General features: G+C 41.4%; 1 pseudogene; it reads right to left on the bottom strand.

Annotated features, from left to right (window-relative positions):
* LOC119722951 lies at positions 1–24,751 on the bottom strand (annotated as a pseudogene).
* Between the last annotated feature and the right edge of the window lie 263 nt (positions 24,752–25,014).

Raw genomic sequence — 25,014 nt, 5'->3', positions numbered from 1 at the left:
TCTTCACGGTGTTTTGTTACATTTTTCAAGAATTTCAACAACGCAATATGAACGCCATGCATGGACGTGACAGTGTGACAGGGCCTTAAGGTATAAGCTGGACGCACCAAAAGTTTTGAGTACATATCAAGAGTCAGCACTGGTCTCACTGATGTCTGTTAAAAAGGGACATTATAGTGAAAGAAGTTTGTTTTTGTAGACTTCTGTACAAGTTTTTTTTCAGGCTTCGGTGCTAATAACCCGACGTTCCTCTACTATATTAGATGCATTGGGGAATTTAGCAATTGCCATGGGAAGATGCTTGCATTAAACATGTCCGACTGCATATCATTTGTATTTTTTTCTTACTATGCATACATTATACTCTAATATATAAATGCACCTATCGATTAATCATTATGTACATTATTTTCAGATACTTATATAATTGTGATTAACTTGTTTATGCTTAACAAAGTTTGGAGTCTCAATTGAAATTCAGTTTTACAAAGTTATAGGGTAAAGAAAATCGTAAATTTCTATCTAATTTATACTGAATCCTTTATTATTTTACATTGTTCTATGCTTAGTTTTTACGTGATTATTTACATACTTTTTCATGGTAAACCTAAACATATTAATTCGATGTATTTTTTAGGTCAAGTTTTCTTTTTGCAACCAGGTTGGATTCCATATACAATCGACATTAAGTTAACTATAATATGTATCATAAAATTAGTCAATAAAAAAAATATAACTAAAAAGCCGAACATAAACAAGTAAAATATGAAAGGAGAAGGCATACAAATTTAGATTCAGGCTAATAGTTTAAAATAAAGTAAAATTATCTTAAAATTCATGCATGTAACAAATCTAATTTTCTTTCAGGAGAACAATTTAACTCATTTCACCCTGAACTCTACTTGTTTTCAATTTCAGACTTATCTTAAATTGTCAGCTCAATATAAAAAGTAGCATTAATTGTTACCATTCAACTCAGTATAGGCCTATATACTATGACTGCAAAAATACATTCCCATTAAACGTATGTTTTTTTTTAAGACTAAATCTAAATCTAAATCACACTTACATGTATTTAAAGACTATAAGCGATCGAAAAGCGATCTGCATGTTGTCAATTAACTTTAATTTTGCCATGGCGAATCTACCACTTTGTGTAAAAAATGATCAGATCTAGAATATCGCTGATCCAGTTAATCAGTTAATCATTACCACCGACTGCTAACTCCTCATAAACAGGAGCGGAAGTAGAACCAGAATAGCTCTCGTAGGGGCCATCGTCCATGTTTTCATAGCATTGATAACGGTCAGATTCATCGCTACATTTCGCTGCACTCTTCTTGAAGCTAACCGCTGCTTCGCCTGTCTTATAGCCAGACATTAGGCCTGCTCGTCTACGAAGGAGAATAAAGTATTCCCTGACCTCATTCTGCTGAACCACGAACAGAGAGAAGACACAGGTGGCCAACAAGGCGTTGGAGACACACAGCAATACTCGGAAGATGAGGTTGGTAGGATGGAAGACAGACATCAGACAGAAACTCCAGGCCAGAGTGAAGAGAATTGTGAGTGACACCATACTCTTCAGACGCTTCATGATCACAATGCGCTTGCCATCCTCTGACAAGGTTCCCTCGATTTGATGAGCTAACTTGCGAACAACCATCACAAAGATGATGGTGTTGAACAGGAAAATGAGGCAAACGATGGGAAGCTGGCCTGCATAAAAGGCAGCTCCTGGCTTTAAGAAGCAGCTGGGGGGAACAAACACACACACACAATTCACACGATAATGAAATTTTACTTTGCTGCAACTAATGAAAGTTTACTCTTTGCTGCAACTAAGGTAAAAATGTATATATAATTGGGTGAATTTTATGGTAAATGTCATACACCTGTTTAGCAATGAAAAATAAAGAAAACATGTTACCAACCAACATACCATGTTATTTATATTTACCATCGACTGGTTCGCTGCTGATTTTGCTTAGTTAATGAATATGCTCAGTAGGTTTTTTTTTGCTGTGCAGCGCCGTGAAAATAGGTCCTATAATTAAACTTTGGGAATGGTATTACCTGTCATCATTGTCATACACTGTATGATCTGCTGCCAGTGCGATTATAACCACGAGCACTGGAAATCCTGTTAATTTGAAACACAATTGAGAGCATTAAAATGACTTAAGAGTCATATTTCACATAAATACTTGACAAAATGCATACAATTCCATACCAAGACATCATTCTCAATTAATATATTTTATGACATAAAATGATTAAGAATAGGCCCCTAAGTAGCAAAAGATGACTTGGTAAACTCATGTTTAAATAACACTAAATAAATAAAACGTAACACTCAAATAACACCATACCAAAAGTAACATCAAACACCCAAAGAACCTCGCAAAAAAACCCGCAATGCAACTTAATACACCTACCCCATGCGGCAATAGATGTCTTGATCATAAAGTGTTTCACGTTACTGTTGACAAGGTGGAGGTATAGACTAGCTGCTTCAACGCCAATCCAAGCTATGGAAGTAACGGCGAAGTAGTGCAACAAGATAGCTGACATTATGCAACCGCTACGGGAGGATGTCTGATGAATACCAGCGACGAAGACAATGTTCAGAAGCAGTAAGGAACAGCAGAAACTGATTAGGATGCGGCTTGCTTCCAAGGCTCTCAAGGATCTATTGTAATGCATGCAGTAGAATATATCGTATGATGGGGTCTTTTGTTCTCCAATCAACAAACATGCAGAGGTATTTCTTTTCTAATCTCCAAAAACATCCAAGAATATTACTATGGAAATTTGAAATAGATTTTTTTAAAAAACCTATACCTGACACTTGGTTATCGATTATCGCTTTAGAAATAGGAGTTAAACGTGCGCCAGAAGACAGGTAAAATGAACAACTAAGATTGATAATGATATCCTAATAATTAATGCATTTTCAAATATTGCAAAGTGCGAGTTGTACCTCACCTCATGGTAGTGTATACTGTTATCGTAATCACCAAAGCCACAATAGAAACAGCAAACCCAATCTTGTTGAAGACATCCAAAGTATATTCTGGGACTTTGTAGTTCTGAATAAATAAACCAATTACAGCATGTAAACGTACCCAATTGAATACAAATTTATAATAGGTGAACAAAGCTCTGCCGATGGGATTTACAAAAAAAAAATTAATTAATTTATCACTAGTAAGTTTTACACACAACTTGCATATAACTAGTAAATGCGTGATTATCTTTAAACAGGATTGCTTTAATAACGTAATCATTCACAATTATTTTAACATTCATGTCTCCCACCTTAAAATGAAACCTTGTTTGATTGAATAAATTTTTGAAATCATTTCAAACCAAACTGCTAGATTTTAGAAGCAACATTGAATTGTTCTCACCTGAAGAACTGCGAAATGGAAGTGTGACTGCAATGGCAGATTGTTCTTCCATGCACTAGGGAACTCAATCTGCAGCCTTCAGTCGACCACTCTCCAATACCATCTCGGAGACTGAAATCCCAGAACACACACTCCGCGGATTTCTCATCATCAACGTTGTCATTCTGCCTCTGCCATATTTTGATAGATGAATGCTTTAGCTTATTTTGGTGTTATACATTTCAGCTAGGCCTACATGTCTGGCGATGGCCAACATTAAGTACGTTCTGCTAAGTTGTCTTGAGTCCATGTGAGTGGCCAGAAGGATCGTCTTTGCAGATGATTACTTTGCAATAGAGAAGAGTACCACAGCTTTAGCGGAATTCTCTTTGTACATATATGCCTTACAATGTTAAAATTTTTGTTAAACATTCGGTCTGTCCTAGTGGATATTAGCCTTTCGCCAAGGCCATCGTGGCTTAGAGCGGCCGAGCTGCGAAAGTCCAAAAGCGACTGGAGTAAAGATTAAGTCAGCATGCACGAGTGGCAAAGCCACGGGCCTTTTCGAACTTGATTTTGTTGAATTATTCATTGTTGTTATGCAAATAAGAAGAGTGCTGAAAAGTTAACCAATCACAACGCGGATTTTGCCTAGTCGCTTCCATTTGTGAAAGAAGGGTGAGTAAGGAAAACGTAAGAGCAAATAACGGTTAAAGGGAAAATACAACATTTGCAAACATCAAAAAATAAAACTACCAAATCATTTTGAAATACCTTGCTGGACTGTTAGTGAATGACAGTGTAAAGCATCCTGTAAAATCATGGCACCTGGTATACTGTCATTTTCAAGAAAAGTGGTATTTTTGTATCAATTTCCAACGCTGATCGGCCGATCAGCGTTGGAAAAAACTGGCTTTCTTTCAAATACTGGCCCCAGTTGACCATCGCACTTGTTTGCAATCGATTACACACCTATGAACGGGTACAAGCCAGCTAGACTGGTTCCCTGACCTTACAATTCCCCAATATATGTAAACTGCTCTGTTTCTTCTTAAATGGAGTCAGGGAACCAGACTACAGGAAAATGATTGTTTTTCTTGGTTTTTATAGCATTTTCGAACCCAAAACCTCAAAAAAGTCAGTGTAACTATATTTGCTATATATTTCCAACCCCCAACCATCCATTTCTGAAAATTACAGCAAAAGCAAATGATGTATATTCCCTTTAAGTTCAGATGAAAAATAAGTTCATACACTCAAATAATTTCTTGAAATAATTTTATAAGTAAAATTAAAATAAGATAATGTGAGAACAATCACGCGGTCACGATCTCGTGGAAAACTAGACTCGCATTTTTTGTTTTTAAATTTTCTGCAAGCATCCGGGTGCGTCGACGCGTCCGGGTAGTAGCAACGCACGCACTAAAAGGCTGATGATTGGTTAGAATTTTGCTACCCTTTTGGGGTAGCAAATATCGAGATTATAAAGAAAAACATAAGAAATTCTTGACGAAGAATTCTTGGAAAAGACCCTCGTGGCTTCGCCACTCGCACGTGTGGTCTCCCGCTCCAGTCGCCTCGCTTTTTCGCCGCTTTGTCTTTGTCCGGAACAGCATGGAACATTGTAAATGTTTAAAGAAGTGCACTTTTGAATAAATTAACCAAAAAGGAGAAAGTAAGGTTGCACAAAATGTTTTCCTGAAAAAATTCATTGCATGAACACTTGAACTGTTATCCCTTCGTTGTATAAGCGTCAAGTACAAAACACAACCGAATTTGTGAAAAGACGAATGGTAGACGTAAATGTATAAAAATTTACCCGCATTAATATTTGTTCAATATGTTATAAATCGAACAATCTTAGTTTCTCCATAATGAATACTTATGACTCACTTGGTCTTGTAGGAACGCCGTGACTACAGGCGTGTCTGCTGGTAAGTCTGTGATATGTGCTTCTTCAACAGTGGCTGCAATAACACGGCTATTGATGACACTAGGCGAGTAAGAAGTAGATTCGCTGCTGGTCAGCTGGGAGCGGAACAACTTGCTGTTCTGATACATGATGAAACTAATGGCGATAGGGGCACCTAGTTGAAGTTATAGATAATTAAAAAGAGATACATTTAAAAATGTCAGGCATTGACACAAATGTTTAGTTAGATTCTTCTTAATAGCGCACCACCTTTGCAATTTCAAAGAATCTTGAATCATTTCCTCACGCCAACAATGATAAACACGGTTCGATATTATTCGCGGACACATTGTCAATTTATAAAGTAGGTTGGCAGCGTGGATACGAGCATCATAGTAAAAAAAGGACACTCCTTGATAACGACAATGCATATTTGCAGTATTGAAATATGTACGTTTAACCCATTATTGAAATATGTACGTTTTTCTTATATGTGTCGTGTAAGCTGTTGCCTTTTCATTTAGGTTTATATTTGTTTCAATGCAATACTTTAAGACATATTGTTTTCACCTTCGGACGCAGATTTATTGACTATCTGTGCAGGAAGACCAACTGAGGCTGTAACCTGTTCAACAGGGATGTCAGTCACAGACATGTACATGTTTGTTTGTGTTCCATTTTCCCCTACGATGTTTGCAAACCCAACGCCGTTGACCAAGGAGCTGGGGAAGGAAGGACATGCCTGTCACTGCAAGGTTACTTGTTATTGCCGTGATGTTTCTTCCTGACGCGAGAACGTTCGATATTTGCATGTCGAGGGATTTGACGATTCGAGAGCATGATTCGGCAACCAGTTCCTCGCCGTTAACTTGAAGCAAGTTGTTTACAACATTGACAACATTAGTTGTCACCTGGGCAAATAAAAAGAAATCGTTATTTGAAGGCCTCCGCCCATACAAGATTGGTTTCATTATGGAAAACAATATACAAGCAAAACAATACAGAGATTGGCCAAATGAACATTGTGATGAAAATGACACAGTAAAAGAAATGACAAGGAAGCTAGGAGCTAGTCAGTAACAAATCACCTTTTCTGCTAAATATTACAACCGTACACCAAGGAATTCAGGAAACGGTAAACAGACCGAGGTCTTTATTTTGTTTAAAAATCCAGACTAAATCATTCGTGTTCTTAGTTAGAATTATGCCGTGTGAAGTGTTTTTTTTTAAATGGCTTGCCTCTCCAAGACAACCGTAATTCGAACAAGTCACTGATTATTTTAACCTGTCCGATGTTATCGTTTATAAACAAACGATGCTTCACCTCATCCACTTCGCCCGGGGGGGGGGGGGGGGGGGGGGGGGGGGGGGGGGCGGGGGGGGGGGGGAAGCGGGGGAGGCTTCCCAACCTGTCGTTCGCATTAACTCGTGATCGACTCGTGATTAACTCGTGAACACCCACCCACATTACACACAGCCACACCTTTACAGTATTTGAGCTTTGTATACTCACCTCCAGAGATGTGTCTCGAGTGTTCACGATACCTTCCAGCATGTCTGCCGTATGCACCACAGCATTACCATCAATTGAGGAAGTGTCGTTAGTAATTGACACAAGAGACTCGGCGACTTGACCGACGTTCTGTGATGTCACCATTGTCTAGCAAGTTAAATAAATTTAAAACATGCCTACAATGTATGCTTATATAATATTCTCGCAAAGTTGACTTTTTGCTTTTTGTCCACAAAAATGCATAGGCCTAAGCAGTAGACCTAGGCCTACGTGCAGCTGAAAACTGGTTTACTTGATGCTGCGATGTGCAATGTCAGGCACACATTGTTTTCAGAGACAAAGTGGTATTTCTAATAATATTAAAACCAAAATAAATAAATTAACTCCTTTTCCGTTCAAAAGGTTTATTACCTTGATTGTCTCCTTGGTCATAAGACCAGCGTTGTTTTACCATTACAACGACAATGAAATCTTGGCTGTGGTACTCGGTAGGTAGTACTGGTTTGATGTGATACACTACAGGGTAACAATGACCGATAGGGGTACACACACAGATGGTAGGGTCACACATCCCAGTGTCCTAAAGCGGGAAAGAAAATGTCAAGATTACTTTAAACTACAAACAACCGTTTCTATAGAGGATATGTAAAATTACCTTGCAGTTTACCGTATCGTCACTTGACAGTGCATCTTTCACATAATTGTACGGAAGCCCGTTAGGGCCAGGTACATCTTTCTCTTTCACAGCGGTGCGTTTCTCTTTCACGGTGTGGCGTTTCTCTTTCATGGTAACTAGCCTCTCTTTCATAATGTGTGTCTCTCTCTCTTTCAAGGGGTCAGTCCATTTTTTACAGGGGTGTTTTCTCTCTAAGTGTAATTAACTAGCGGCCGCGACATAATAACTCGCGGACGCCGCGACTCCCCGCAGCGACATAATAACTCGCGTTATTACGTCGCGGCGGTGAGTGAATATAGCTATATATAAAGCTACCATGAAAGAGAGAGACGCAAGTTATGAAAGCGAGGCTAGCTACAATGAAAAAGAGAAACACATGTTATGGAAGAGAGGCTAGGTACCATGAAAGAGAAACACACCGCTGCGAAAGAGAAAGACGTACCTGGCCCCAACGGGCGTCCGTATCATTGGCTATCTTGAGTAGATGAGACTTCAACGTTTCGCCCGCAAGGTGTGCTTGATTATATATTCCTCGCATTTGAGGGCTTACATATAAATCATGATTGTAAACGTTCGGTCCCTTAGGGATATATACGAAAGCCCGTTAGTGCAACCACTTTTTTTCCCAGAGCAGTTATTTAATTTTTAAGAGCAGCTACGTGTATTTATAATTTCAAGAGCAGTTATTCTTTTTTAAGAGCAGTTATATTTTTTTAGTCAAGACCAGCTTTCTTTTTCGAGAGTAGCCATTTAGGGCTATATTTTCAAGAGCAGTTATTATTTTTTTCAAGAGCAGCTTTTCTTGGTATCACTAAACTAATGGGCCCGCTGGCGAGGTATGTGTTGACAAGATTAACCCACCACCACCGCAACCGGCAGTGGAACCGGATTTGACTCCCTATATGCGTATTATACTACAGAGAAAAAAATAACAAATAGGCTCTAGGCAGTTCAATTATGTACCTACACTGGTATCCATATCGGTGAATGAGTCTTAGGGGCCATTCAGAATTTTCAATGTTTTAAATTTCGACTTTTTTTCCAAATTATTTTGACCCACCCACCCACCCCTAATTTCGATTAATAAAAAACTGAACATGTACATGTACATGCACTTGCATGTACATGTACTTGAACACCATGTACGGTGTCTAGTTCAGTGACGGCGTGAAGTTGTCGGTCTTCCTCTTTTATGTGATAAAATATGTGATACCTCACCAACAACTATCTTTTAACGAAATTCAATCAGAAAATTTATCAATTTTTTTTAACATGTTTAGTTGTTGTGTTACTTGTTGGTGTCCCTGCCACACTGTACGATGTGTAGCCGTGCGTTATGCACGTGGATTGTTTTAGTTTAGTTTGACGGGGACTTTACTGAATAGAGTCTTGTGACTGTACATAGAAATTTCTTTGAATAAAAGTCGAATCGTTCATTCATGTGCACTTGTTGTGCAAAGCAGGGGCAGTGGTTCAAGGAAATCTATGTCGACTTGCAAAAAGTGTGCAAGAATAATACAACGTTCACAATACAAGACGACGTTTTAGATATTTCACTGTGTGACACAGTGAGAATTTTGGAATCATAATGGCGTCAGCTATACTTGCTGGGGAGCTCTTGCGTACGACTTTCTGTACTTTGGTACTGTTGTTTCCAGGACAATTGTGTGTACGGTAACCCGACGTACCCATATTTTTAAAGACGAAATTGCCGACCTCAAACTTGTTAGTGCCATATTTGGCAACTATAATTATGTGCGTTATTAGTTTAATTAAACAAATGAACAGGTTAATTAAACATAGTACCATTGAATGTACCTAAAAGTAAACATAACAGCAAAGAAGACCGACAGACGAACATAAAATGTTACAAAATAAACATATTTGTCTGGATAATTTTTTAGGGCGTTATCGGCAAGTTAACACAAACTTGGTGTCAAATAAGATCATGGGAGTTACTTTTCTTTGACTTTTCATACAAGTTTACATAAGCTTTAACTGTATGACCCGCAGTGGCGTAGCCATGGGGGGGGGGGGGGCGGCCGTGGGGGGCGACAGCCCCCCCCCCCTCATGAAACCTTGTCGCCCCCCCAGTCGCCTCCCCCACTGAGATTTTGAGTTTCTAAAAAAATTATCATTGATCTACATGACGCCTCCCCCCCATGAAATGTTCCAGCCCCCCCCCCCCCCCCCCCCCCCCCCCCCCCCCCCCCACTGAAAAAATCCTGGCTACGCTACTGACAGTACATACAGGGGACGAAGTTGGAAAAGAAACACGCATCGCGATATCGGAACGTTTGCGCGTAGTTCAGGCAAGTCAAAAGATCTATCTTTCTTTGTTTTTTTATCTTTTTTCCATGGAAAGTGAATTTCGATTTTCAATTATTTAGCTTGACCCACCGACCCACAATTTGGAAAAAAGATCGAAATTTTAAAACATTGAAAATTCTGAATTGCCCCTTACATAAACGAAAATCTTCCCTACAAGCTGGTTGCGAGAAACATGTTTTCCTAAAATATACATCAGCTCGCAGAGCCTCTCGTCCTCCAATTTGATTCACATCCCATAAAAGGTAAAGAATGACGAATGGCCTGGTTGATGCTGATAGCAAATCGTATTTCCTTCCCCGTTAGATTTGTAATAAACTCTGATTCACGGCGGCAACTTTCTTGGAATGATTTTTGAATTTTCCAACAACATTTTAAATATCAACAGATTATTCCCTGGATTTGTTTGCACAAACCGGTTCTTCCTTTTCTCAGCTATAAAACAACTTTTTTTTTTTTTTTTTTTAAAGAAAACACAAGTCTGAGGAAAACTGAAATTCATGGTGGCGGCCAAACTACATTCCATGTAACTTAATATATAGTGGCGACATGTATGATTACGCCCTTTCCAAAAAAAACTCGAAAAAAAACTACATGTACTCCCCCCCCAAAAAAAAAACTGCTCTCGAAAATAAACTGTTCGGGAAAAAAAAACTGCTCTGGAAAAACCTGTTTTGAAAAAAAAACCAACTAATTGCTCAAGCAAAAAAAGTTTACTCATCTCGAAATGAAATAGCGATGGCACTAACGGGCTTTCATAGATATATATAACAAAAGCTAAGTTGAGAGATATTTCAATTGTCTCGAAAAATTCGACACTGCAGCTAGCCCGGTGTAGCGTGAATTTACGTTTCTATGAAATTCGGACTCATTGGTAAGAACGCGCATGCGTAAGTATGGTAATTAGGAAAGTGGCCGGTCACGTGAGAGGGATTAACCAATAATAGGGAAAAGGGGTCCGATTTTTATAGGAGTCGGATTTTCATGTGACACCGGCACTAATGCGTGAGACATCTTTACTGATTATTTATAATAGGAGCTTGGGTAAACGTAGATCGCTGAATTAAAGACTAACTTGAATAAGGACATGTAAATCAAACTAGGTTTTGCCCTTCACCGACGTATAAACACTGTATACTCAGTGTGTTACCTCCCGGTGAAAGTTGGAAAAAAATCACTCAGGTGGGACTCGAACCCACGACCTTCTGCTTTCTAGTGCTGATGTCTTACCACTCGACCACCGAGCTAACGGGATCGGTTGGCTGGTTCCCGTTAGCTCGGTGGTCGAGTGGTAAGACATTGCACTAGAAAGCAGGAGGTCGTGGGCTCGAGTCCCACCCGAGTAACTGTTTTTCCAACTTTCACTTGGGAGGTAACACACTGAGTATACAGTGTTTATACGTCGGTGAAAGATAACGACAGGTACTATACTCAATAAGGACAACCCTGGCCATGTGCGTTAAATAACTGAATCCGAAAACTGTAAAGATATGTTAAGCATACTCATTCATACACACGCTTGAATGAGATACATATATGTGTTCGTGAGGACTCGACACAAATGGAATCACAAAGTAATGAGGCTAACAATGTTATTAAATACTGAAAATCTGTATCGATTATATTCACCTTGGTTGTATGTACAGTTTCGGTACCAAATTCTAAAGCTTCTGTAGCGTTGTCAATCACCCGCCACTCAATGGTTTTTATACCGCTGTGCTTGTCAAAAGTCCGAAGCTCGAAACTGCCCAATGAAAGAAAGGATTAACTCCAGATATTAAGTCCAAACCGTTTTTCATTTGGCACATCTTAGTACGGAAGCGTATTTAGGACATGACCAAAAATATTTTTTAGGCCCACTACTTCGCCCGGGCGGATTACTATTTCGCCCGGGTGGATAACTTTTTCGCCCGGGCGGATTACTATTTCGCCGGGCGGAGTACTATTTCGCCCGGGCGGATTACTATTTCGCCCGGGCGGATTAGTATTTCGCCCGGGCGGATTACTATTCCGCCTGGGTGGATTACTAATTCGCCCGGGCAGATTACTAATTCTCCCGGCCTGGCAGACTACTAATTCGCCCTGGCGAATTAGTAATCCGTCCAGGCGAAATAGTAATTCGCCCGGGCGAATTAGTAATCCGCCCGGGCGAATTAGTAATCTGCCCGGGCGAATTAGTAATCTGCCCTGGCGAACTAGTAATCCGCCCGGGCGAAATAATAATTCGCCCAGGCGAATTAGTAATCCGTCCGGGCGAAATAGTAATCCGCCCGGGCGAAATAGAGGGCCGGAAATTTTTGGAGGGGTCATGTCCTAAATACACTTCCGTAAAATACACTTCCGTAGCTATCACCCGATCGCGTAGAAATGCACTTGCACGATCGGTCGATCGTTCCTGTAGGAAATCTCAGACTTTTACTTGTTTTCCCTTCAAAACCACCCTCAAGAGCCGTGAATTAGAACGAAAATGAGATCGACGGCGCGATGTGGCAGCATGACTCCACCGATAGCGCGGCGCAATATTGACGATCGGGCAAATGCACCGATCGCGCCCAACAACAAAGCGAGTGCGCGCGACATGGTGCTCACTGTACCATGCTCGGCCAAAACGACTATATCACGGCATTCTCGCTCTGAAGGTTATCTATGCAACAAGCAAAGGGGAAAATCAAACAGGCCATTCTTACCTCGTGTTATATAGCCCAACTGACATCCTTATGTCTTCAATAACTGGTGGAGATGAATCGACATGAATCAACACGCTGTCCCTCCCAAAATGACCAGCTATGTCTCTTGCCTCCACCCAGAATCGAATAGAATCGCCGTCTACTAAGGTCAGGTCATGTGTCGCCTGAGTGTTTGTTGCTTCATTACGCCATTCGCTTGAGTTGTCGTTGGTCACATTGACAATGGCTCTGCCACCGCTGATGTGGTCGATGTCGTAAAAGACACGGAACTCTGTCAATCCGAGGGCATTGGGAACCGCAGCGAGGGCACGTCGGCCAAAAATCTGGTCATAGTCTACAAAAACAAAATGTCACCATTTTGACAAAATTTATGTTGGATAAAGTTGAGTAAAATGTGCGTAGTGTTTTTCATTTACGTTTTTATGTTAGGTCATGGATGTAGAAATTAGAACATTCACTAAATTAATCTACTATGAGCACTGCGTGCACTGTGCTGTCCTTGAATTGCTTGCTCGACGGGTACGGATGGGATTCAAACCCACCAATTCCTGCTAACTAAAGTGCGAATGTACTCATACCCAATCAGTGGGGTGTACACGTTAAATGTTGGTCATTTTTGAAGGTGGAAGCTACTGACACAACCGATGGTCTTACCGATATCGATAATACCGTATGTATACGGACCGATGGGTTTCAGTAGTCCTTGGTTAGCGTGATCTGCGTTGATAAAATGGTCTTGCCAGCTCAAAAGCACATCAATGGATCCACCAGCCTGGTCTGGAGTATCAGTTAGCCACGTGTAGTCCGTCTCTGCACTCGCTGATACAACGCGCATTGGGTTGTCACGCTGGACTGAGACGTCATCATAGTCATCATCGAAGAAGACGATGCGTCTGCTGCGCCGCACGTTGCCGATATTGTCAACGACAGAAAGTACGACGGAATAAACACCTGATATTGAAAGTGGAATATATCCATACCGTCAACATGTTTATGAAGGCAGTCATCAAAATCCTTGAAACAAACATGTGCAGACCATCATGTGCAGACCATGATACTTGGGTGTATAATTATTGATATGTTTCGTCAACTTGCTGAAATGACCATTATGATATAAGAAGGTTATTTCTTTGGGAAAGAAATCTCAACATAAATACTGAGAGAAAACAATTAATTCTTCTTTAATATATATTTAGTTCTTTGTTTTCGGTCCGGTGGTCCAAATTTAGGGGTGGCAGCAATTAGTGTGTCTCCCCGAATGAAAAAAAAACAGAAATAGTGGACGGCAATTCCTTCCAACATACCGACATGAGGGAGTATGATGACATGACCAGATGAAGACACGCCATCATACACTGCAGGACTGTCCAATTCTTCAGTCATCTCGTCGCCGCTGGTACCCGAAAGCTGAAGCACTTGAAGGTTGTATTGCTTGATACCAACGTGATCGTCAGACCACCCTTGCCATGTTACTGTTAGCGTAGGCTTTTGGAATATTTGCAGGGAAAACATACAGACAGTCATTAATTTCACTGATTTACATTGTGTAACAGTGGTAACAACACGAATGTTAAAGGGTCCATGCGACAGAATTTAGAATACTTTAAATCCACCAAACTTTTTACGGCCTTTTTCGTTTACTTTTTTTGCGGCCTTTTTCGTTTTTACAAAAGGAAACTCTAAGACTAGTCGACTATTAATACCCGCCCGAAGCCTGTTGAAATATATAATCTGTACTCTCACAATTATTGTGCACATTAAGTTGTTGGGTAATTTGGTGATGGGGTAACGAATTACCTTGGTAATAACATGGCTCCCTACATTCAGCATGCTTGTACGACATTCAGTGGTTCCCACACAGTGGTACGGTCCATCCAGCGAAAAGGTAAAGGATAAAGATGTAGACATGGTGCGTCCGGTGTAAGAACGCGTATTGGTGTGACCATGGTCCCTATCATACAGTCGTAAGTAACCACCACTCGTAGAGTACATGTAACAAATCAATCTGTGAGAAGAATATTGCGTTCAAAAGAATACAAAACATTCCTATTTTCCATTTTATTTATTGTCACGAACGATAGTAAAATAGAAGAAAGAAGTAAAATAGAAGATACTTGTTTAGAATATCATTAAAATGCATGCTCAATGCAGTGCAAACCCGTTTTTTGTTTGTGTGAACAACTCGGGTTTTTCTGCATAGCTTAGTGTGTTGCATGTTGTTGTTTGTGGCGCTCATTGTGTACTTCCTAATCTCGTACATGAACATTGTATTGGTATTCAAAGCATTCCATCTTTTGAACAAACTGTTCTCGTCACTTGAAAGTAGTTTTTTTTTTTTTTTTTTAAATAAAGTGCAGTTTATACATACACATCGCCGGTAGCTGGTGTCCAGTCGCTTGCCTTTATTGTGAATGAAATGTTACAGGTAACGTTTCCAGAGACAGGATTCAGACCAGTTGATAAGCGGGAAAAGTTTCCAGGGGTGACGGGATGGTGAATGTCAGGATCAGGAGGCGGGATACCAGTCGACACGCAGGATTGGTCTCCAATCCAGTAAGATCCGCCTCCTACCACTGATAAAGGATACGTATATATTATTTAACCTAATATAGGATTATAGGACTGTGTATGCCGATGGCACGTTAAAAGCCGTTCGTTTTGGCCGTAGTCAGCTGTGACGTCAAAACCTGCAGGAGCCGTTGTCAGAGCGATGCGTAGGGAAGCTCTTCCCCTCTACAGCGACGAACATGCAGCGAGTCTTGGGAATTATCATGGTTCTTTTATACTTGAGGTGTGGTGCACGTTGTCATTGCAGTTAACTTGAAACTCGATAGAAAATATCTCTTGTCTGACAACATTGTTAATATTTTGCGAAAAAAACTTTGCAGTACAGCCCGTGGCGCACGTTTAATGAAAAAAATAAAAATCGCATTGTACTGATAGTTGATATGCACTATTTTCTGCCACATTTCACTTACTTTGCACGGAAGCAGTTGCTCTAGCAGACACTACACCCATGTGTACGCTATGGATGTACGGGTGTCCGGCAGTAGTTATCTCTGGAAGCCCGTCGGGTTGATACCAGGTAGTCCAAGTGAGCCGGATACTTGTGAAGTCAGTAACATTGGTGTACACTGTTTCACCAGAACTGCCCACAGCTGTGATGGTTTCCAGTGTCATGTTTTCCTTGATGAGGCTTGCTCGTTGCGCCGATATGACAGGCGATTGACTTGCAGACACTGGAATGAGGTGGAAGGAAACGGAGACAAAGATGAAATCACATTGCCTCATATCAATTGTGCAAAGCGCCTCATCATGTCAATTATTGGGGATGTGTGTGGGCAATGTCATTGCACCATTCTCTCCCGGTTCCATGCTATAGGCCTACGGGTTCTTGCTGCATAATAAGTGAGCAACAATGTTGCGATCGATTCTTCATTGGATGTGAAAAAATAATACCTTCGTGGGTGATTATGTATACCTAAGTGTACATCTTTATGAACGACTTTCAATGGGAGGTACACTGTCGTTCTACCTGAGTAAGTGGAGACTTCTCCTCAGCAGCACAAAGACTGTCTCGGCAGCGTTCCACCTCAACAACAGGGAAGCTTCCCGCTCGTACCACACTTTAAATAGGGGCGCTGTTCAAATCCGACTATCATTAACACTATATTACAGAAAATTGTACAGATCATGGACGTCGCGAGGGGGGTGCAAGGGGGCACTTGCCCCCCCCCCCCCCCCGGAAAAGCAAAAAAAAAAAAAAAAAAAGAGAGAGAGAAAAAAGAGGCGCGAAGACATAGTGGTGTGTAAATTTGATGGGTTGATAAAACTGATAAATCGAGAATGTGTTGAGAAATACAGGCATTTTTTCGGGGGGGGGGGGGGGGGGGACAGGGGGACATGTCCCCCCTCCCACTTTTTGAAGGATGGGGGACACAACACAATATCAAATGTCCCCCCCCCCCAGATTTTTGAACTCGTGTCTCATTTACAGGGCCCTATCATGTACTACAATCTTTTGCTTAGAAAATATTGGTTAAAGTGGTCAGAAATTGCCTCAGATAGCATCACAGAGCACTTAGAATCCAAAATTTTCGGGGCTCTTAAGCGGGCCCCGAACCCCATGCCTGTAGCTCAGAATTCTGGTATAGCTGATTCAATGACTCCAACCTCGAAAACGATGTTCAAATAATTATCTTATGCCTTTAGCTGAGAAAACCTCGAAAATTATGTTTAAATTAGTATCTTTTGCTAAGATAATTATTGGTTAAAGTGGTAAGAAATTGCCTCAGATCACACCACAGAGAATCGAGAATCCAATTTTTTTCGGGGCCCTTAAGTGGGCCCCGAACCCCACGCCTATAACTCAGCATACCGATAGGTGCTTTAATGACTCCAACCTAGAAAACGGTGTTCAAATAATTATTTTTTTGCCAAGAACATATTAGTTAAAGCATGGAGGAAAGTGGTAAGAAATTGCTTCAGATTACACCACAGAGCATCTAGAATCAATTTTTTCGGGGCCCTTAAGCAGGCCCCGAACCCCACGCCGTAAGGGCTTCGCGCTCGCATCACTTATGATCAAGGTATGTCCCCTCCACTTTTGAGAAGCGATTGACGCCTCTGAGTTAGCATGAACCGCCTGATGACGGGAGTCGGCCGATTTGCATCCTGTATGCATCGGTTGGAGCTGGTACCCTCCCCCTATGTGAATGCGGAGAGACACAGACGGCCGACCGCATAATTGACGACTGCCCCCGTACTCTCCTCCAAACGGCCTAATTGGACTGGAGTCCCTGGATTGACATAATGAGCAACAACTCGAAAAAAGGAAGAACGACTTCCAATAAGGGCAACGGCACAGGTTGATAAGGACTTCACAAAAAACTATTTATTGTGGGTCATATTTTGTTATAAAGCTGTGTATACACAGGTATACTCCAATCTGCAAACGTGCCAAAATGCTCCAACCATTTGGTGGAATATCAATACAAAATATCATTACTTTCAAATTTGAGACTTATAAATACCAACATTTTCATGAACTATTCATAAGATGGTCCACTTTTTGTTAAACAGTAACCCAGATGCAAACCTGACCAACTGTACCTATATGTTTTCATCCAACGTTAAGAACCAGCAGGGAAGGCAATATTATTGAGTGTCCTTCATTAATTATCATGCTTGTTCAGCAATATCCAATTACAAGTAGCTACATTCTAGTCTTTTTCTCTAAAGTATTTTCTTTTCTAGGGAGGTAGATGCGCCCTTACTTGTTCTGCAATCGGTTCCATAGAATCCGCTGGTGCACGTGCATTGGGTACCAGTTGTACAGGATCCTGGGTAGCAGGCATTGCTGTCTGACCTCCATGAACAGCGCTCTGTGACAGGAATACAACCAAAATCAGTAGTATAGGGGAAGTAGACTTTGAATAGTGAGTTGGTTGAAATATAGAATAATGAATCAAAATATTGCAACCCATCAGTCGGGATCTGGGCTTATTGTCAGAGATTTCGTTTCATTGGCTTCTTAAAGCTTGCTACAGGGCCAGGAGGGGAGTACCAGGAGTGCCAGGAGGGGCAAAATTAAGCATACACTGTTTAATCATCTCAATTGTCTTACAACCGTTTAAAAAAATACTTGTTTTGTTTTATGACGCCACCAAGTACACCGGGGGGGGGGGGGGGGGGGGGCATTTCGGCCCCTTTAAGTGCCCCTGCTCGATACGCCACTGAAGAATCCTCCGGTTTCATCTCCTTAAAATCACATTTCGCGCAAATTTCAATTTACGACGCGGTTACCGAAAATGTTAATATTTTCCGTGTAGACCTATATGGGGGAACCCATTCATGCGCACTCATTCACGAATGTGAGCGTTGAAGGTAAATGACAATAATATTAAAAGGGCCGGAATCCGCATGGCTGCATTTAGTTTGAACTTAACGGATAGTTTCTTGTCTCCATGAGACCAAAGAAGAAAGAACTTACTTATGCACCTAGTCCCGCTAGATGATCTGATGTAAGCTGAACCAAGAAGGACTCCATAGTCTCCATCACAGCTATCACATACTCGGTTACTGGATGAAGTACAATGTACAGCCAGACAGTGTGCAATGGAAGCGCATTCTATTCAAACAAAAATACATTGAAGGTATGTACATGTACATGCTTTTTGTGTGTGGCGAAACATTAGTTATGAGCTTTCCAATGAGATATCGCACGAAAAAAATCGGCCGACGATAAGTAGCCAATTAGTTAATTTCAACTGATGGGGCGAGCCTGAGGCCAGGGGACCTAATACGCATGCGCTTTACGATAGTGCAGCTTACAGCCCCAGAAATGAATAACAATTTCAACAGCTGTTCAGATTGACGGTACAACAAGGCATGAATGACACGTGAAACAAGACTTGGAAAACCACGGGGTTGCGATCCAGTGAGAGGAAAAGATGCAAAATAGTAGAGATTAAGATAGAAGTGGGAATTGTAGAGTAGCCGGCCCGTACCGGTCTGGCTGCATGTATACCTACATGATCACGCGGGAGTGTCGCAACCCGGCCGCGATTATCGTAGCCGGACCAGGCGAATACAAAACGCGTGATTCAAACATTCAAAATACATGTGTGTAGCTAAAACGTCACTAAATATGGATATTTTATAGAATTTCGCTCAAAGCTTTCTGAACTGAAAAGCGCTATATTAATAACCAATTTAAAACTTTAAAAATGCCTGCAAATGCAAAGCTATTTTATTTGTTACAGGAATATATTGTTTTTAAAATCCGTTCGGGAATTTTGAAAAACGCACGTATATACCAACTGTAAAGATATGAAATGTACACCTTTGCATCATGCCGTATTTGACTTGGGGACAAATAACATACATACATCTGGCGTACCGAGCGTTCGCACTTTTTTCAAAGCGATGGTTCGGTCCGAAACATCTTAGTGCGGTACAAATTTCAATTTTCTTGCAACTGATAGTATACCAGGCGCAACAATCAAGCAGGCTTTTTCATATTTTTGCATCGTTGTTTTATTTAATGTTTACCAATGGCATTATTATAGATGTGCATTACCAGACAGACTCATTGGTATCCTGCTGTGCTAACTCAAATCTGATTTTCCCCTCTCGTTTCACGGTGTTATTAAAATAGTCATTTCCTATCGTCATTACAAGCAATACATCTTTAATTTCTTGCACTTACTATTACATCTTGGAGAATAGTAGCCACGGTTACAGTTACTGCAGTAATTTGGACTAGTGCAACGACCACCACTGGGACACGACCACGAACAAATGGCTGAAAATGTAAAGAGAAAAAAAATGAGTTTTTATCGGGGCATAACGGCCTGAAATCCCCGAAATTATTATGTTTTGGATTGTTAACTTATCCTATTTTAAAGGTCTGGTTCAAAGGACACTTATCTAATGTCATGCCGTTCACGAAAAAAGACGATCGAACGTGGCGAGTTTGTGGCATATGCATACGTATTTCCAGCCGTGTCCATTCAATGTACACGTTGTGTGCGTGACACATTCATCACCAATACACAAAATATTGTTTCTCGAACGACCGCAGAAAGCGAAGCATTGCGCGGCAGGATTCACAACTATAACAATGAACAGCTCGATTTTTGAGTCAAAATTTTGACCCCGAAATTCGTTCTCGCATGGTTCTCGCAACACAAAAATGCCCAGTTTTTAAAGGAAAGTTCTGTGGACGTTTGTTTCATACTTTTACATGCTCTTTCCAAAGAACATCATTTCGTCTTGTAGCCCAATTTGGCGCATTCCAGGACGTAATATCCCTTTAATGTCTTATTTTCAACGTGGGCGCTTAGAGACCCTCACATGATTAAACGCTGAACAGTCAGTTCAGTGAGTAATTCCAACCAACTTACGAGTTGTACAGCCAGTTGCAACAGTTCCGTCCCATCCGGAACAACATCTGTAACTTGTTACGTGTCTGCATATAGTGGTGTGTAAATAAAGGTAAAACATCTTCAAATAGTGGTGTGTAAATAAAGGTAAAAATCTTGAGTTCCTGATTTTGAAAATGGAAATTGCAGGGAAAATATATAATTCGTCGGGTGCGTGCAAGGAAAGGGCGGCCGGATCCAGAACACAATTTTTGGGTGCCAAAAAAAACACCCAAGTTGTTCCCCAAAAAAGTCGATTCAAAAATCTACGGCGTGGGTTTCGGGACCCGCCAAAGGGCCACAGATTTTTTTGATTTTAAACACTAGTGGTGCAATCTGAGGCAATTTCTGAACAATTTCATAAATAACCATTATTTTTAGCAAAAGATGGTGGTGAGCGCAGTGGCTGCCTTTTTTGTCACTGAAAAATATGTGTTCGTTGTGGGTTTTTTTTTGGGGGGGGGGGGCAGGGTAGGGGGCAAGACCTCCGTTGGCCCCCTGGATCCGCCGTTGGGTACGTGAAAGAAGGTCGTAAGGGTAAAAAATGTGTAAAAGGGTCAAGTTTGTCGGACGGACAAGGCGGATACAGTACGCTTCGTCGTGGCATAAAAAGCTCCACGTACCCGTACGATACGCATTGTTGCCACCCCCAGAACCCACAGCTATACGTATAACTCACAGTCTTCTTGTAAGAACAGACAGTAGATCTGCAACAAAAACAGACAAAACAGCAGTGAGACATTTTATAACATTTCATCTACCAAAAGACAAAATTGGTGATAAAAAGGCGTGAGTACAATTATTGTTGAATTGAGGAATTTATTTGGCGTGAAATATAGACATATGATCACATCCTGCTATTTTACAGTAAGTACAACAGGAGTTTGACGTATAAAAACCGTGCAATGTGTATGGGGTGAATAACTGCATTTTTTTACGGGAAAATCCTGTATTTTTACATCCATCACCCACGCATCGTGCGCACGCGGAGGTGTTCTCCGAGTTACGGCCTCTGACAATTATCCGAAGCGAGGTAGCACAGAAATAAGCCGCCAACAGCATCCTATAAGAATTGCGTTCCCATGGCACATTCGAGTTTCAACCCAAAATAATTTCCTTTTTTTTTAATTTTCTATTTTCTATATCTAGAAATTAAACAGTTATTCAATTTTGAAAGATCCATCGACCGAAAAAACGGCCCATGATAGCCAGAATAAAATCCGTTCTCGCGGGGTAGGCTGGTTCCCGCCCGCCAATCAGTATCTAGATAATGTACGGACTGAGGGCCACACTTCTCACAAAGCGGTTTTGTTTCAAAACAAAAGCTTTTTTTCAAGGGGATGTAGTCATCCAAAAAAGGAATAGAATAGGTTTTCGTTTGGAATATAAGTCGATAATTCATTGATCAAAAAATACATTTATTGAAGAGCACGGGGAACGCGGTTACTGTAATAGAAATACGACCAAAACAGACTCGAGTGCAGGCGTCCTTTATGTATAAAACATGTATAGTTGAATAAATTAGGGCAATGTATTATATTGTGCAATTTCTGTGCACATGAACCACAAAATTTGACAAGACTTGATCCAAGCTAATGGTCAAGTGGCTTCAGCATCGTGACCGCCTATCATGACGAATTATACACAGTTCGTTTATAGAGAATTTGGACGAGACAGTGATCAAGCACTAAATTTCCTCTGTATATATGACACCGATGCAGTGGCGTAGCCAGGGTTTTTTTTCCCCAAACGACATCCGCATATGGGTGTACGCTATGGCGTTTTGGACTTAACTTTTATAAAAATATGACAAGAAAATATTAAATGAGAAAAAAAAGTGAATTTGAACGTTACAAATTTGGACTTTATTTCCCTTTAAAAAAAATCCTCCAAAGCCTTAGGTTATAAAAGGAAAAAGGAGGGGGGGGGGGTTGCGCTGGGTCTCCACAAATCCCAGTGCCCCCACGTGCCCCCCCCCCCCCAAAAAAAATATGAAATTTCCCGCTTGGCAAGGAAGTGTTCAAGTATTTGTTTGAGTTATATATTAAAACGAAGAGGAATGTAGATGACTATTTGTGACTGCCCTTAACCCGCACGACTTTATGAAATGTGAATAAAGTTTATAAGAAAAAAAGAGTGCCCTCTAGCGTAAAAAAGAGGGTCCAGCCCCCACCCCTTCGACTTTGCAGCACTTTCGGTGTCCTGGACATTTGGGGGAAATGTTGGTGGGTCTATACCGTTGGTACCCCATTCATAACAATCATGCTGGTGCCTAGCTCCCCCCGGCCACTGCACCGATGACTGTGACATGTCAGCATCATAAAATAAGTAGGACACCCGCTTATAAACGCCTTTGCTGCAACCTCGGGCTAACTGGCCAAATCGTTTCAGTATCAACAGACGAGGATGCACCTGTTTCTCTCCGTCTTTGTCGGCAGAATCATTTTACCATCAGTTAACGAGGACTCCCCCACTGTCGATCGTGTCATCAAGACAAACAAGGACACCCACATTGTCGATATCGTGTCACCACGATAGACGAGGACATCCCCTTTCGTTGATATCGTGTCACCACGACCAGTGGCGTACCCAGGAATTTTTCGGGGGAGGGGGGGGGGGGGGGCGCTGGGGGGGGGGGGGCTGGAACATTTCATGGGGGGCGTCATGTAGGGGCGTCAATCGCTTCTCAAAAGTGTGGGGGGGGGGACATACCTTGATCAGAACTGATGCAAGCGCAAAGCGCGAAGCCCTTACGGCGTGGGGGTTCTGGGCCCGCTTCAGGGCCCCGAAAAAAAAATTGGATTCTAAATGTTCTGTGATGTGATCTGAAGCAATTTCTTACCACTTTCCTCCATGCTTTAAGTAATATTTTCTTAGCAAAAGATAATTATTTGAACATCGTTTTCGAGGTTGGAGTCATTGAATCAGCTATCGGTATTCTGAGCTATAGGCGTGGGCTTCGGGGCCCGCTTAAGGGCCCCGAAAAAAATTGGATTCTCGATGCTCTGTGGTGTGATCTGAGGCAATTTCTTACCACTTTAACCAATAATTATCTTAGCACAAAAGATAATAATTTAAACATAATTTTCTAGGTTTTCTCAGCTAAAGGCATAAGAAAATTGTTTGAACATTGTTTTCGAGGTTGGAGTCATTGAATCAGCTACCAGAATTCTGAGCTATAGGCGTGGGGTTCGGGGCCCACTTAAGGGCCCCGAAAAATTTGGATTCTAAATGCTCTGTGGTGCTATCTGAGGCAATTTCTGACCACTTTAACCAATATTTTCTAAGCAAAAGATACATGTAGTACATAATAGGGCCCTGTAAATGAGACACGAGTTCAAAAATCTGGGGGGGGGGGTACATTTGATATCATGTCCCCCACCCTTCAAAAAGTGTGTGTGGGGGGGGGGGGACCAGTCCCCCTGTCCCCCCAGGATTGACGCCCATGGCGTCATGTAGATCAATGATAATTTATTTAGAAACTCAAAATCTCAGTGGGGGGGGGGGGGGGGCGATAAGGTTCCACGCCCCACCGTGGCTACGCCACTGATTTCAAGGAATTTTAATTGGTCTATTATTATTATTTAGCTTATATGAATGGAGGAAAAAGTTTGTGCGTTGCCGATTCGCTTGATATCGCTGACTGAAACTGTGTGACGGAGCGAGCAGTGCAGTGGGTGTTAATACGCATTTTAGATTACCATTATGCGCTATGTCACGCCGGTTGTCGGCTTACTGGTCCGCGGTCGCCAGTCGAAGGGTCGTTTCTCAGTGGTCATCATGTGGATCATTCGCGACTATTTAGATTTAGATCAATGATAATTTTTTTAGAAACTCAAAATCTCAGTGGTGGGCGACTGGGGGGGGGGGGGACAAGGTTTCATGGGGGGGGGGGGGGGCGGTCCCCCACGCCCCCCCCCCCTTGGCTACGCCACCGACCACGACAGACGAAGACATCCCCATTCGTCGATATCGTGTCACCACAACAGACGAAGACATCCCCATTCGTCGATCTTGTCAACAAATCATGCCACCATCGAGGAAAAAGGACTCACCGATTCGTCGATCATGTCGGCAAAGGAAGTGCCAATTTTGTCGATTTCGATAAAATCGAGGAGCCCAATAAGTCCCGTTCATAAGATCCACTTTGACCGGGAACATTTTTGAAAACGTTTACCGTTACTGCAACTTCAACATATAATGGTCATTTATTCTCTCGACAATAGAAGGAAATATAATACTTAACTGTGACTTTGCCACATTCAACAGCAAAACTACGATGCAAAGAAGTCGCATGGTGTCTTTCGAACTCAGCTAATGGTATGTCAACCTGTAAAGTTGATAAAGAAAAGCAATATACATGTATATACCAAATATTTTACGGACTTTACGGACAAAACAGTCTACAGTGTTTTATAAAATTACAGCCGGCGCATGTTTTTTTAGGACATAAATTTAAAGGCAAGCCAAACATACCTTTAGTTTTAATATACACGGTGGAAATAACGCACGATACTTCATCCTTTCCCCCTTTTAAAAAAAAAAACCCAAACCCTCCTGCCTCTCCACCCCACCCACCCC

This window comes from Patiria miniata, unplaced genomic scaffold, assembly GCF_015706575.1.
Source record: "Patiria miniata isolate m_02_andy unplaced genomic scaffold, ASM1570657v1 HiC_scaffold_16, whole genome shotgun sequence".
Lineage (NCBI taxonomy): Eukaryota > Metazoa > Echinodermata > Asteroidea > Valvatida > Asterinidae > Patiria > Patiria miniata.
The sequence above is the reverse complement of the archived record's forward strand: the minus strand, read 5'-3'. Positions and strand labels throughout refer to the sequence as shown.